Raw genomic sequence first — 12,433 nt, 5'->3', positions numbered from 1 at the left:
CCACCAGCTGCAACAGTTGCCCTTTTTCCGCTGGAAACCATGGTAGTTCCATCGCCATATTTCGCACTTTTCTGACCACTGCGTTTGTTATTTAGCCATTATGCGTCTCCTGGTTCATGACCGACCATCTAGGCCTGTTGTGAATTTTGTCAGCATTTTCTCCGATGTTGATGCCAGTGGCAAGATTTCGCAAGGCTTTCGTGAATTCGATGTGTTGTGCCTGGATTTTCTTGCCTAAGATCGCGAACTTTCTATCTACCTTTATCATTACTTGTTCTATAAACGTCGGTATACCTTTTTTTATTGTTCCTTACAGTATCGACAACGTAATTATTGAGTCGGCTCCTGCATTCGGTTGCGTCTGCAATTTCTGGCCACTCTGGGCTGGTATAGAGTTTTGTTGCGGGTGCTGCGTTTGTTGCTTTTTTTAGTTTTCTATTTTCTCGTTCTAGGTCACCTATTCTCACCCGCATTATCTCTAATTTGCGTTTTAGGTTCGTGAGTTGTGATGTTTGGTGTGAGTGCAAGGAGGATATTGGTGCCCAGCTCGCCTGGTTCTTTTCTTTTTTTCTGCGTCTTTTTGCCCTTGTGCTGTTGTTGCTTTGCTTTGGCCTACTTGTGGTCACCATTCCTGGAGTTGGAGCCGTCTCGAGAGCTGGACCTGGTCGGGAACTGCAACACGCCCCGCCTGGTGGTGCAGAGTCCGTGCTGTCCGTGCTAAACCAGCGTCGCTAGAGTATGCCTGTGGTTTATGGTGTGCTGCGTTTGTGCGACAGCAGCGACCAGCCCTTTTGAGGGGCGCGTTTGAGATTTTGGTGCACTCCGATGTTGCCTTGGGGTGGTGTCCACCACACAGGGCACATTCCGTATTGCAAGTGTGGTCCTCAGGTGTGTCTCTTAGCCGGCAGTTGCTGCACGCCTTTGTTATTTGTGTGGGGCAAACATTCGTCCTATGTCACTCGCTCTTGCAGAGTTTACAGTACTGCCATGTGGGTTGATAAGGCACGCACGGCATTTCGCCAGCGTAATAATACACGAAGCGTGGCAGTATTGGTCCATCAAACGTGATCACTGCAGTTTGTGCACATGTTTGTCCGTGCATGCGGGCTTGAACAATAGTCGCTCCTTGAGTGCGCACTCGGAGATGGCTCAGGAGTTCAGCTTGTGGCGTTTCGCGTTCTATTCCGTGTACCACCCACTTCAAGTATCATGCAGGAGTGGATATGTAGGTGTTTACGGGATAGTTGGTGCCATTGAGCTCCAGTGTCTATATCTTTAAGATCTTTATCTTCTTTATTGTCAAGTCTGATCCAACGAACCAGATATTCATACTTCTCGCACAGTGTAGACTTTTTCAGCATGATTCAACGAACCAGAATTTCCTATTTCTTGCAGAGGTAAGTCTTCTTTCAGTATTATCTAACGACTATGATATTTTTACTTCTCGCACATTTTAGTCTCTTTATAGTATGATCGAACGAACCAGACATTCCTACTTCTTGCACAGTTTCGTATTATTTCAGTATATTCCAACAAACCAGACAATAGGTAATGTTGTTCATGTGTCTTTGTCTCCTGATATAAATGACAATCGCTCCATGTGCTCCGAAAAAAAAGAAAACGCCCAGGTGATAACACTCCCGAGGGGCTTAGAATAAATATGGCTTGTGTTCCGTTAGCAACTATAAACCTAATAATCCTCAAGTCTCAATCATGACCACATTACAAAGCGGCATAGGCGTATTACCCGAATGGGGCTAGGAAGGCACAAGCCCCTCCCCCCACCGAGAAAAGTTGAGGGGGCTGCCCCCCCCCCCCAATTTGGACAGTGGTTACTATTGGCTGCACGCTGGGGAAACCAACAAGGCGAAGTTTTTTGTCACAACATTAATCACTCAATTATATTCTTATGGGAGAATGAAAATGTTACGAGGCTATGCTACACCATTGTGAAATTCAGCTAACATTACCGCTGTGATGACTTTCTTAGTATGCTCTTTGCGGTGTGGTTCGCCTATGCGACGCTTTCGTGTCTTGTGCTCTATTGTACGGAAGATGAGGCAAATGCCGAACAGAGACCCTATATTAATAAATTACTTGTTCATGCTTTTATTCTGCTGTGATTTGTTCATGCAGTTACAGATGGGAACGGGCAAACCTTTTAAATACCGGTCAAAAATTTTGTTGCTTCTGGAAAATATTTTTTCAAAAAAGGATATATCCTCTCCGCTGCTTTGTCGATGCTCTTGCGAGCTGTTGAGTGGGACGAATCTTTTTTGATATGTATTTTTCCGTACTGAAATGCCAAAAATTTGTTCCGATTTCATCTCTAATATACCACATCAGCCTTGCTTATGGTAACTTGTAGTTGTAGTGGCAGCTTGTAGAGTGGCCACCAATAAAGCTGCAGTAGTTTCGATCTCAGTAGGAAGCTCAACTTTTAAGCTTGCACCACAACCTGACCCCAGCAGACCAGGGAGAAGGTGAAAGACTGTGGTTTTTAGCACTATCGAGGCTTAGTTAAGAGTCAGGCTATGGTTGGTTATCACTCAACTCGAATTGTCTTTTATGGCTCAAAATACTCTCAATAAGCTAAAAAGCACACACGTGCCACGCTGCTTATTTTCTGTCTATTCCTCTTTCTCTCAGCAAGTATGGACTCACAGAATTGTGCACGCGCGATAACTACTAAACGCCGTTATGCATCAAGTGAAAATATTTTATTATGCATATAATTAATCTCGCCAGCTGCTATAAGTAGACGCTGCTTATGTGATTGGCAGCTAGCCTCATTGAATTACATATAAATGGAGAGGCTCTCCGGCTTTGTGACGTCATGTAACAAGCAGGCGGTTTTGTGGCACACAGAAAATTTTAAATACTGAAGAACCAATAGAAAAGGTTATGCCGTATTGAAAATGATTTATTGTCTTATTTTTACATGGTCGTGCGTAAGTGGTCATTACGCGATGGACCATTTTCGCGTCATAGGTTGCCTCGCGTAACAAGCTGATGTTGTGAGCATGACAGAGACTGTTTACACCAATCATATACAGCTAACGATTATTTCAAAACTAAGCAACGAGGAATGGTTCAACGTTATAATCACTAACTTTTTCTTCTTTCAAAGGAAAATTTTGATTGCACCGTTTGTATTGGCATAATTATGCAGGTGCCTTAGGCTCCTTAAGAAATGGTAATACAAATACGATGGATGTAAACAATGTATTACGCCCCTCTGACCACAAATTATACATTTTAAAAATGATGGTTGAGAATGAATTGGGTGTAAACGATGTAGTACACCCCTAACACCACAAAGTATACATTAAAAAACGTTGAGAAGTTGATAAAAAGTAAACAGTAATATAAAAATGGCAATAATATTAATATTCGCCTGCTCCAGAAACACTGTTCAGACTATTAGCAAACAAAGCAAATTATATTACACACAAGCCTGAATATATGCAAGAAAGTGTAATACTTATTATTAAAAATATGACAGCAATCATTTCATAAAAAATTATGGTTGATCTCCCCGTCATGGGATCGGCATACAACACGAAAGTAAAATGCGCCTTTACAGGGGTAAATAATCTTTTACTGTACATTGATATAGAAGGGTATGCTGAATGTGTGTTTTTGTGTTTAGCAGTGATAGCCCCATTCATCGTGGATGTATTCTCGTTGAAGCTTGATACTTCTCCATCCCTACGACTAACATCCGCCATGATAAATTTATTAAACAAACTAATGTGGTATTTGTAGATGGTAACCACCAAAGCATAATCAAAGAAAAAGGCGTGATAGTAAAATGAGCTTCGCTTATTGCACGCAAAAATTTGGCTAAGAGACCTTTCTTCGGCCTATTAATCTGGGATTGAACTTCATGGTATATAAGAAAGCGTGTCGGTGGACCTCTGTGTATGCGAATTGATATCTAGTTGCACGCGTGTCGAAAAAGTTGTCTTTATATATATATATATATATATATAAGAATATATATATATATATATATATATATATATATATATATATATATATATGTACGGCCACTAAACACACAAAAGCGCAATACACTTTAACACGGCTTTAATCTGGCAGCCATTGCCACCAGTCTCACTGTTCTCAAAAACACTTCGTCCCACTACCAGTCAGTTTACCCCATATCATCTTTCCACGGGGGAGAAAGGAGGAGGTAGAAGAAGGAGAGAGGGTGGGAGATACCATTGTTTCTTGAGGGCAGTTATATTTACGTTCTTGACCAAGTTGCAGTGCATGGTGCAGCACTGAACGCTGCGGGCAGTCTTTGCGCTGACGAACTGTCCTCAATCTCGAGACACAGGCCCTTGTGAAAAATTTGCACGGGGTGATAAAAAAGCTGTTGTCGACAACCGCGAGCTTGGGGACCATCTTGTGCCGCACGGTACGTGACTTCGTCTGCCAGATCATGAACAACGCACTCTCCCGTTGCGGTGCTTTTTCAATGGTGTTTTCGAAAGTATGAACCTGGTCCTCGTAACTTCTCTCTTGGCTTGGCGGTCTCTCCATGATCATTTTAGTTGTCACAAGCTGTTGAAGAGCAGGTTCCTGCTTGATGTTGTTCATCTCAAAATGAGAGTGACGTATCCCTTCCACCTCTTTACCGTGCCCTCATATTCCAATGTTAGACGTAGAGGTTCATAGCCACCTGTCTTCGGTGTTTCCCGGAAAGCTGTTTGAAGTGAGTAAAGTAGAGGCTTGAGCTGTTCCTCTGATTTCCATGGTTGACACCGTAGCTTAGAGAAGAGGTTCCTGGATGTGTCTTGCACAGTCATTTTGGTTTCTACCGGCTGCGATAGAAAGTCACAAGAAGCAAACGCCAGGCTCAGGAAACGTACTTCAGCAAAGTCGTCAAATTTTCTTTTCTTCTTTCTTCAGCGTCTGCGCCGTGCTTCTGCGCTTGTTCCATTCGCATTCACCAGATTCTCTGAGCTCCTGCTCTCCAAAAAGCTGAGTGGCTTCATTTCGCATACGGCCATCTCCCCCGTTTTGTTCACCTTGTTGCATTCGTTTCGACGTCGTTCTCCGTATGCGTCCTCCTCATTATTACACGCACCGCCAACACAGCACATTGGTTCATCTTGCCGCACGCTTGGCCATAAGTCTTCATTTTCATCAGTCACGTCATGTAGTCTCACCTCAAAAGAAGTGGCAGCTATAATCAAGCAAAGACTGCCAGATGCCTTTCCCGCCTTCACATGGTTTTCAGCATAGGCCTGTGATAGGGGGGGGGGGCAGCAGAGGGCGCCCTTGCCCCCAGTAACCGGAAATGGTGGTGCAATATCAGCCCCACACATTGACATATTAGGGAGGGGGACTGTGTCCTGGGGCGGGAGTGGGCGCAAAGTCAGCCCCTTACATTCCCATAATAGGGATGGGGCGCGGTGATTAACCGTATCTGAAGGTAAAAACTGCGCACGCACGCCTATGGAACCAATGTTCAGTTTGCCGTCTATGAAGGTTATCGCGCCAGCATCGACCAAGAACTGCAACAGCGCCATGTCCTGGAATACTCTTTCGAGGAGAGAGTACACGGTATCACGAGAGCTTCATTCACTGTCTTTGCTGTTCCTTAAGCTGCTATTCCTCCTTTCTAATGGCAGTGCCAAAGATGGTTGTGGGCAGCATTTTCTTTTGGGGAGTGCCAACTAGCGTTGTTTCGAGGATGGAGGCGGGAGAAAGCACCGCTGTAGCTTTAGCCTAGGTTATGTCATGTGTTGGTGTGGCTTGAGAAAGGGGAGCAAGTACCCCTTCTGCACCCCCTTGCTGACACCCATGGTGCCAAGCACTAGCTTTAACACATAATTTCCAACATTTTTGTAATCACCTGCGAGGATAAGAACCTACGAAGAATACACGCGATCGCAACGAATGGATGGCTTGAAATAGGAAGGGTGTAGAGCTCGTTGTAGGGGCGAATATTGTAGTATGGAACAGCCAACGGAAGAGAGGAAAATGCGCGATCTTGATTTTCGCAGTTCCGAAACGTGCCGCTAGCCCCCTTGGATGTTATAGGAGGGTCGGCGATCGTGCTATAATCTTTCCGTTGCGTAAACTGTGCTTAGATCCCAGAAAAGCCAATCCATTTGAGTTATAGTTCAGGACCAAGCATGAGGTCTTACGTTCCGCGATGGTCCCGATACGCTATACAATACGAGTTCTGAGCATAACTTCGACCCACTACTCTCTTTTCACAAAATAGTGAAACACAGCGAGCTTGGCCACCAGAAATTCCCTTCCCGCACTAAAAGCTGACTTGACCTCAAATTACACATTGAGAATGTCACTAACTGGATCTTTCTCATAGAGAGGAAGGTTTTGTCGCTTTCCTCTAAACATCGACTCACACTTCATTGTGGGCAATGAAGGGTATTGCTCGTTAGCGCACATATCCTGGTAACATTCCGCGTTACAACATGCCTCTTTTATTAAACAAGGAGATTGAAAGAGAGCCCTCAAAAGTGGCGATCTCCAGCAACAGCTAAGGGCTGTCCAAAGGCAATTTGATCAGGTAGAGATCGATGGTCTTCTGGTCTCTACGTGAGGGCGGCCCACAACTACGACTATGTAGTTCAGTAAAACCAGAGTGATGTTTGTCGACTGACTGACTGCTCGTAAGGCAGTGGGTACCATGCTTTTCATATTCTTATTCACAAGAAGAACATTGACTTCCTTTAGAATGATAAACTGCACTCTGACAACTATAATGCCATACGTTTCACAATCATAAATTTATTATTAGGGTAGAAAATGTGATTTGAAGTTCGGTTTTTAAACTTCGCGCCAAAATGACTGCGCGTTACGTTAGACATTTCAGAATGTAAATTTTGTATTTTCGCGACATTGGTTCGATGTAATTTTCTAAGATTTCGTCTGGTGGGCCTGTCGTGCACGATTTAAAACTTCGTATGTTAAATTCAAGGCAGATAACAACGTATTTCATTTTTGTTGAGTGAAAGCTAGGTAGGACCCAGTAGACACCTTCCAAATATCTTACGTCACGGTGTCTGGTGCAGGAACCTCAAGGTGGCGTTTTAACTCACCTTTTCTTTTTGCACGCCTTCCCGCTTTCTTAGCGCCGTGTCGAACTAAAAATGGTGTTTTCGTGATTCTGAAATGGTACTTTTATAATGCGCAAAAAAATTGTTTCGCTCTTTAGTGTCACTTTAAGGGCTCCTTGCATTATCCTGATTCTTATCATTAACCTTGATTCAAAAAGGATGCTTTTAAGATCCGTCCATCTATATTGCACAACACATATCTATGTAGGTGCAAAAAAATTCTGGATTTCAAACTCTCACAATGCTTTTTCAGCCAACGTGGAGCCAGCGTTTGCCTTCGAAAATCTCAGAAAAATGCCCCTGTAGTGGTGAGCACTTAAAGATAACAGATAACCTGGTTTATTGTGTTAGTGTAAATGCTACATGAATTATTGAATAAAATATTCTTATTCGCGAAATATGTACAACAAGCTATGAATTGGTGACCTGACCTCCAACAAAATTTGTCATGACGTCGAAGCTTAATAGGAGAACTTGTAACAGGTAAACATCCTTTGAGTATCTTCTGAACGGCAAAACATTGCCGTAATAAACTCGTCGGGCGTGTGAGAAAAACGCTCCATTTTCTTCGCCAAATGCGGCAGCCATTTGTTGGACACGACTTCAATTCTGAGCAGCAATTTTCACTCCAACAATGTTTTTAGCCCTCGCCCGTATCTGGTGTTTTTGGGCTCTAAAACTGTTTACGACACATGCACGCCTCAAAAGCGCAGCCTTCGAGATCCATTACAACATTCAAAGAAATCTGTATCTGGGATCGAAAAAGAAATAATTGTATTGAAAGGTTCACTAATCCATGTGCTACCACATTACTTCCAATGGGATTAGTGAGACACCCATTACGATATCTTTTTTTCGTCTCTAATAAATGATTGAGAGTAAGTTGAAAGAACAAGATGAAGTGTGAAGGTATCGCGCACTTCTGTCTTCTTTCCGATCCCTCTTTATGGGCGGCTGCCAGAAGTGAGAGGAACATCCTCATCATCTTCATTTGCCACGTAACCGAGAGGCATCGAAAGGGTGCAATTGGGGACTCCGCTTCGATGCGCTGACGTTCCGTGCTGTCATAAAGCTTGAGGAAGCTGCGAACGTTTGGTGTTCTTCACGGTTGCCGAGCGTTCCTTCCTGCTGACTCCAACGGAATGTTTTTGACGGCGATACCAGACGACGGTATTGGATCGAGGCCATGTGGAACGGCCATGCAAGTGATCGAGACCGACCATCCGTGCAGCGATCTGGCCTACCTTATGTTGAGCCATCACTCGTCCGATCCGGTCGCTCAGGTAAGCTTCGATGCCAGCCAGCACAACGACACCGAGACCCATACTTAACCGTCGAGGATCGTCGAGGCCAGTGCCAGCCAGCGCCACTGGGCCGCCAACCATTCAAGAGTCCCAAGCCCAGGCAAGCCTGTCCTAAGCCATGCGAGGCAAGCCATGCCCAGGAAAGTGGAAGCCAGTCCATGTCCAGGCACCTTGGCTAAGGTCAGGCATGGCTGGCCCGACACAGGTGCTATGGCCAGCTGCGAGGTCAATCAGCGCAACGACACCCAGACCAGTATCTGACCGTCGAGGGTCAACGACGTAATGGAATGGCACGCACACAGCGTTACTGGCTCGTGACGGCGTTCTTTCGGGGTTCATCTTACTTCGAGGCTCGAAGTTCGAAAATACTGAGTGTCAAGGAGGGCAACAATGACAAGGAGGGTGAAGAGATGGACCAGTAGACACTCAGAAGTGAAACACAAACAACAAGGACTCAAAATGCTCCTTCGGATCTGAAGATGACAGTCTGGAGATCTACAGGGAATATTTTGAAACGAGGCGATCGGAGTACATTGATGGCATGACTGACCTCGAGCGACAGTTTGTGCACCCTAAGGAACAGCTTTACCTTGAGCGAGCAAACCAAAAAGAATTGAAACTTGAAGATGTAAAACTGGGCCTTGCACCTGAATACCTGCAACCGCTTGAAGACATTCAGAGCAACATAACGAAGCGGATAAAGGTCACAGATATTCTCAAGGAAATGAAGTTGAATAACATAAAGCGAAAGTACGAAGCTGAGGAAATCGCAGCGTGTCCATATATTGAGAGTGGACGAGCTTTGTTGCAAGACTGCCTTCGATGCGAGCTCGACGAAAAGATCAGGTGACTCGAGGAAAACCACGAAAGCATTTACATCAAGTAAGATTAGATGACGGCCCTCTATTGGTATACAGTCGAGACGGTGCCAGCCAGCGGCACTGTCCAGGCTTCCTGTCATCCAATAATCCTGTTCCAGACAGGCAAGTCGTATGCTGGCCATTCCCGTGCCATCCAGATGCGCAGGCCACCTATGGACCTCTGCTGCTGCGATCAGGGCCGCCCATGTCCACTGCCTTTATCGGGGAGGAGGGATGTGCACGTGCTTGCACGGACGCTGAAGGGGCGTGCAGGCGTTTGAACAAGTCGGAATGTTTTGTCATCCGTTTATTATTTGTTTAATTGACTATGACAACACTATTGTTTTTTATAGGAATCGTTATTTGTGTTTATCTTCATTCATCTAATAAAATAGGAATGCCTGAAATCTCTCGCTTTCCTGGTATCCAGGGTTTGAGTTTCTTCAAGAAGTATGGGAATACTTATCGGATATTGATAATTGTCCTCGTAGGATTCTTGTGATACATCTCCCTTCTTATGTATGATATCAAAACGGATAGGTGTCAACAAGAAAATCACTAGGTTACAAATTCGGCAAAAGCTGCTCCAAACAGTAAACGTTAGTTTGCACGTTTGACTTTGCAGACTAAAGTATGGGTATGTTTTTTGACCCTTAAATAAGCTGAGATCGCTTAAATAGCGGTAAGGTCCTAGGGACCTTGCGTTGGTAAAGCTGTATATTGATTTGCTGGTCTGTCAACTCTATTGATTCATCGTAAAATCAAGGTATACGAAAACTTGTAAGGAAACTGGCATACGAGCTCACGTATGAAGTATAGTTGACGGCGTGTTTCCCCTGTAGCCATTCACGTATTATAAAAAACAAATATATAGATATATATATATTTATATATATATATATATATATATATATATATATATATATATATATATATATATATATATATATATATATATATATATATATACGACGTGTACAACTGGAAGTGGTACAGTGACGTCCTGCATGCACATTTTATGGCCCACCTTTCATTTGTTTTCTCGCCTTTTGTTTTTTCGTTTATTGTGTGCGTGGCGAAATTCATCAAAGCTTTTCCTCAAACCACCTCGCCGTATTTTTTTTTACTACTGCAGAATGTATATTCTATACCTATTATAGACCTGAATAAATAATTTCACAGTGTGCTTGAATTTACGTGGCTCAAATTCTCTACTTTTTAAGCCCGACAAACATAGATTTTATGCAACAAATTATTCTTTTGATTTTATATCAGTTCTATATGAACTGCTTTGTTAAAAACAGTGTACCACGTTGTTGATACAAATGCAGCTAGTTAAAGCTGACAATTCACTTTCGATACACTTTCACGAAACTCAGACAAAACAGTTATCATGTTCCGCTCTTATAATATAGAACATCTTGATCTGCAGAATTTTAACAATATTGTGCGACCGCCATTACGCCGGCATATCGCGACGCCCTTATCCCTGAACGGAGCGGGAAAAATAAGCATGTGCCGACAACATCGTGGGGAACTATGTTATGCGTTGCTTATTATTCTGCTGTTTCTTTATAACGTATACTGCTTTGATGAATTGATTGATGCACCAGTCAAGCTTTTGCTCCGAAATAGTTATGATTGACATTATTTGGTATTTTATTTGCTCTAAAATTTTCGCAGGTGAAGTCGAGAACGTCATATTATGCAGTGTGCCGCCCCCCTCTACATACACTCCACTCTCATCACCTTCGTCAAAATTCCCCCCCCTCTGGAGGAAAATCGTGGATGCGTTACTGCTTATGTAGTAATGTAGTATAAAACTCCATGTCTTGCTATATATATACATATATATATATATATATATATATATATATATATATATATATATATATATATTTATATATATATATATATATATATATATATATATATATATATATATATTTATATATATATATATATATATATATATATATATATATATATATATATATATACATTTATATATATATATATATATAATTTTGTAGTGGAATAAACGAGACCAAGAACAACAGACAACACCCGATACTGAGCCCCAGCGTCTTGTTAATGAGCCGACACTCGGCCATGAATGTGCGAACGCAGGACTGGCGGCAAAGTTTCTGGTGGGCGGGCTTTGCTGCATCGTGGTGGTCGGCCCAGACAACAATGCAACATGAGCGACGGTCTGGGGCAAACGTCTCTGGTGGACGGCACTGTCTGCCTCGAGCTGGTCACTGTAGTGCAAGCCACGATGTCTCTTGAAAAAGTGCGGTTGACGGAGGCGGCCGGAACTGGCTGCCCCGTTGTGGCCGACGCGCTAGGCCATGGTGCAAATTTGTCTAAGTATCTGCCAGAAGTAGATCTAGCGGTTCATACTGGCTGCATCTCGGAGGTCGGCCTCGGCCAGGCAGAGACTCTTTGTGGGCAGCAGCTAAACATGCACTTGACAGCGTGCTTCGGACGGCCCACGAAATCAGTGGCAGACGTAGAACGCCGGACGAGGGTTGCCGAATGAGTATCCCAAAAAAGCGCTAGGTGCCTTGGCTGGTGTAGAGATTGAATTCGCAACTTCTGTGATTTGTGGCAGAAAACATATTTCACGGCTGGTCTTGGCATCTACGGCAGGGCATTCTGTGAAGCTGCCATCGTATTGGCTGCTGTGTGCATCTTGAGCTCCAACTTTCTCCTAATGATCTTGGTCAGTGAGATCAGCAGTCGTTACTTTGGGCTCTACTGGTGCCATGATCATAGGCGGCCTAATCGTAGGCGATGCTGGTGTCTCCCCTTGCCTCAGTAAAGGCGATAGCTGGGCTGGATTGTCTAACTGAGCTGTATGAGGACTGGTATCAGCCTCTTCCCTTGCCGTAATGGCGTCGCGGGGCGGCGCCGGTACTGAGAGCAGCAGTGGAGTGTCGCACGTGCGTCTGACGTCATTTGTAGGACAGGAGGAGAAGATTTTTGTAGCGGCGCAGGAGGGCTCCTAGGAACCTTCTCAGTGGCTTTGCTTCATCTCAGTGTGCGAAAAAGGGTGTGTCGGTGAAGGGCAAGGCAGCACATTCGAGATGATTCTCTGCGACTGTTTCGTTAGGGCAACGCCCTTCACGTGGTTCGACTTTGGTAGCGGCCTCTGGCCGCAGTG

The 12,433-nt window shown here is 44.0% G+C and overlaps 1 pseudogene; it reads left to right on the top strand.

Annotated features, from left to right (window-relative positions):
• The first annotated feature begins 8,694 nt into the window (after window positions 1-8,694).
• On the top strand, window positions 8,695-9,293 carry LOC119176787 (breast cancer metastasis-suppressor 1-like protein; annotated as a pseudogene).
• Window positions 9,294-12,433: the final 3,140 nt, after the last annotated feature.

The sequence above is a fragment of the Rhipicephalus microplus genome, chromosome X (assembly GCF_043290135.1).
Source record: "Rhipicephalus microplus isolate Deutch F79 chromosome X, USDA_Rmic, whole genome shotgun sequence".
Taxonomy (NCBI): domain Eukaryota; kingdom Metazoa; phylum Arthropoda; class Arachnida; order Ixodida; family Ixodidae; genus Rhipicephalus; species Rhipicephalus microplus.
This window is presented reverse-complemented; position numbering and strand designations above follow the sequence as displayed.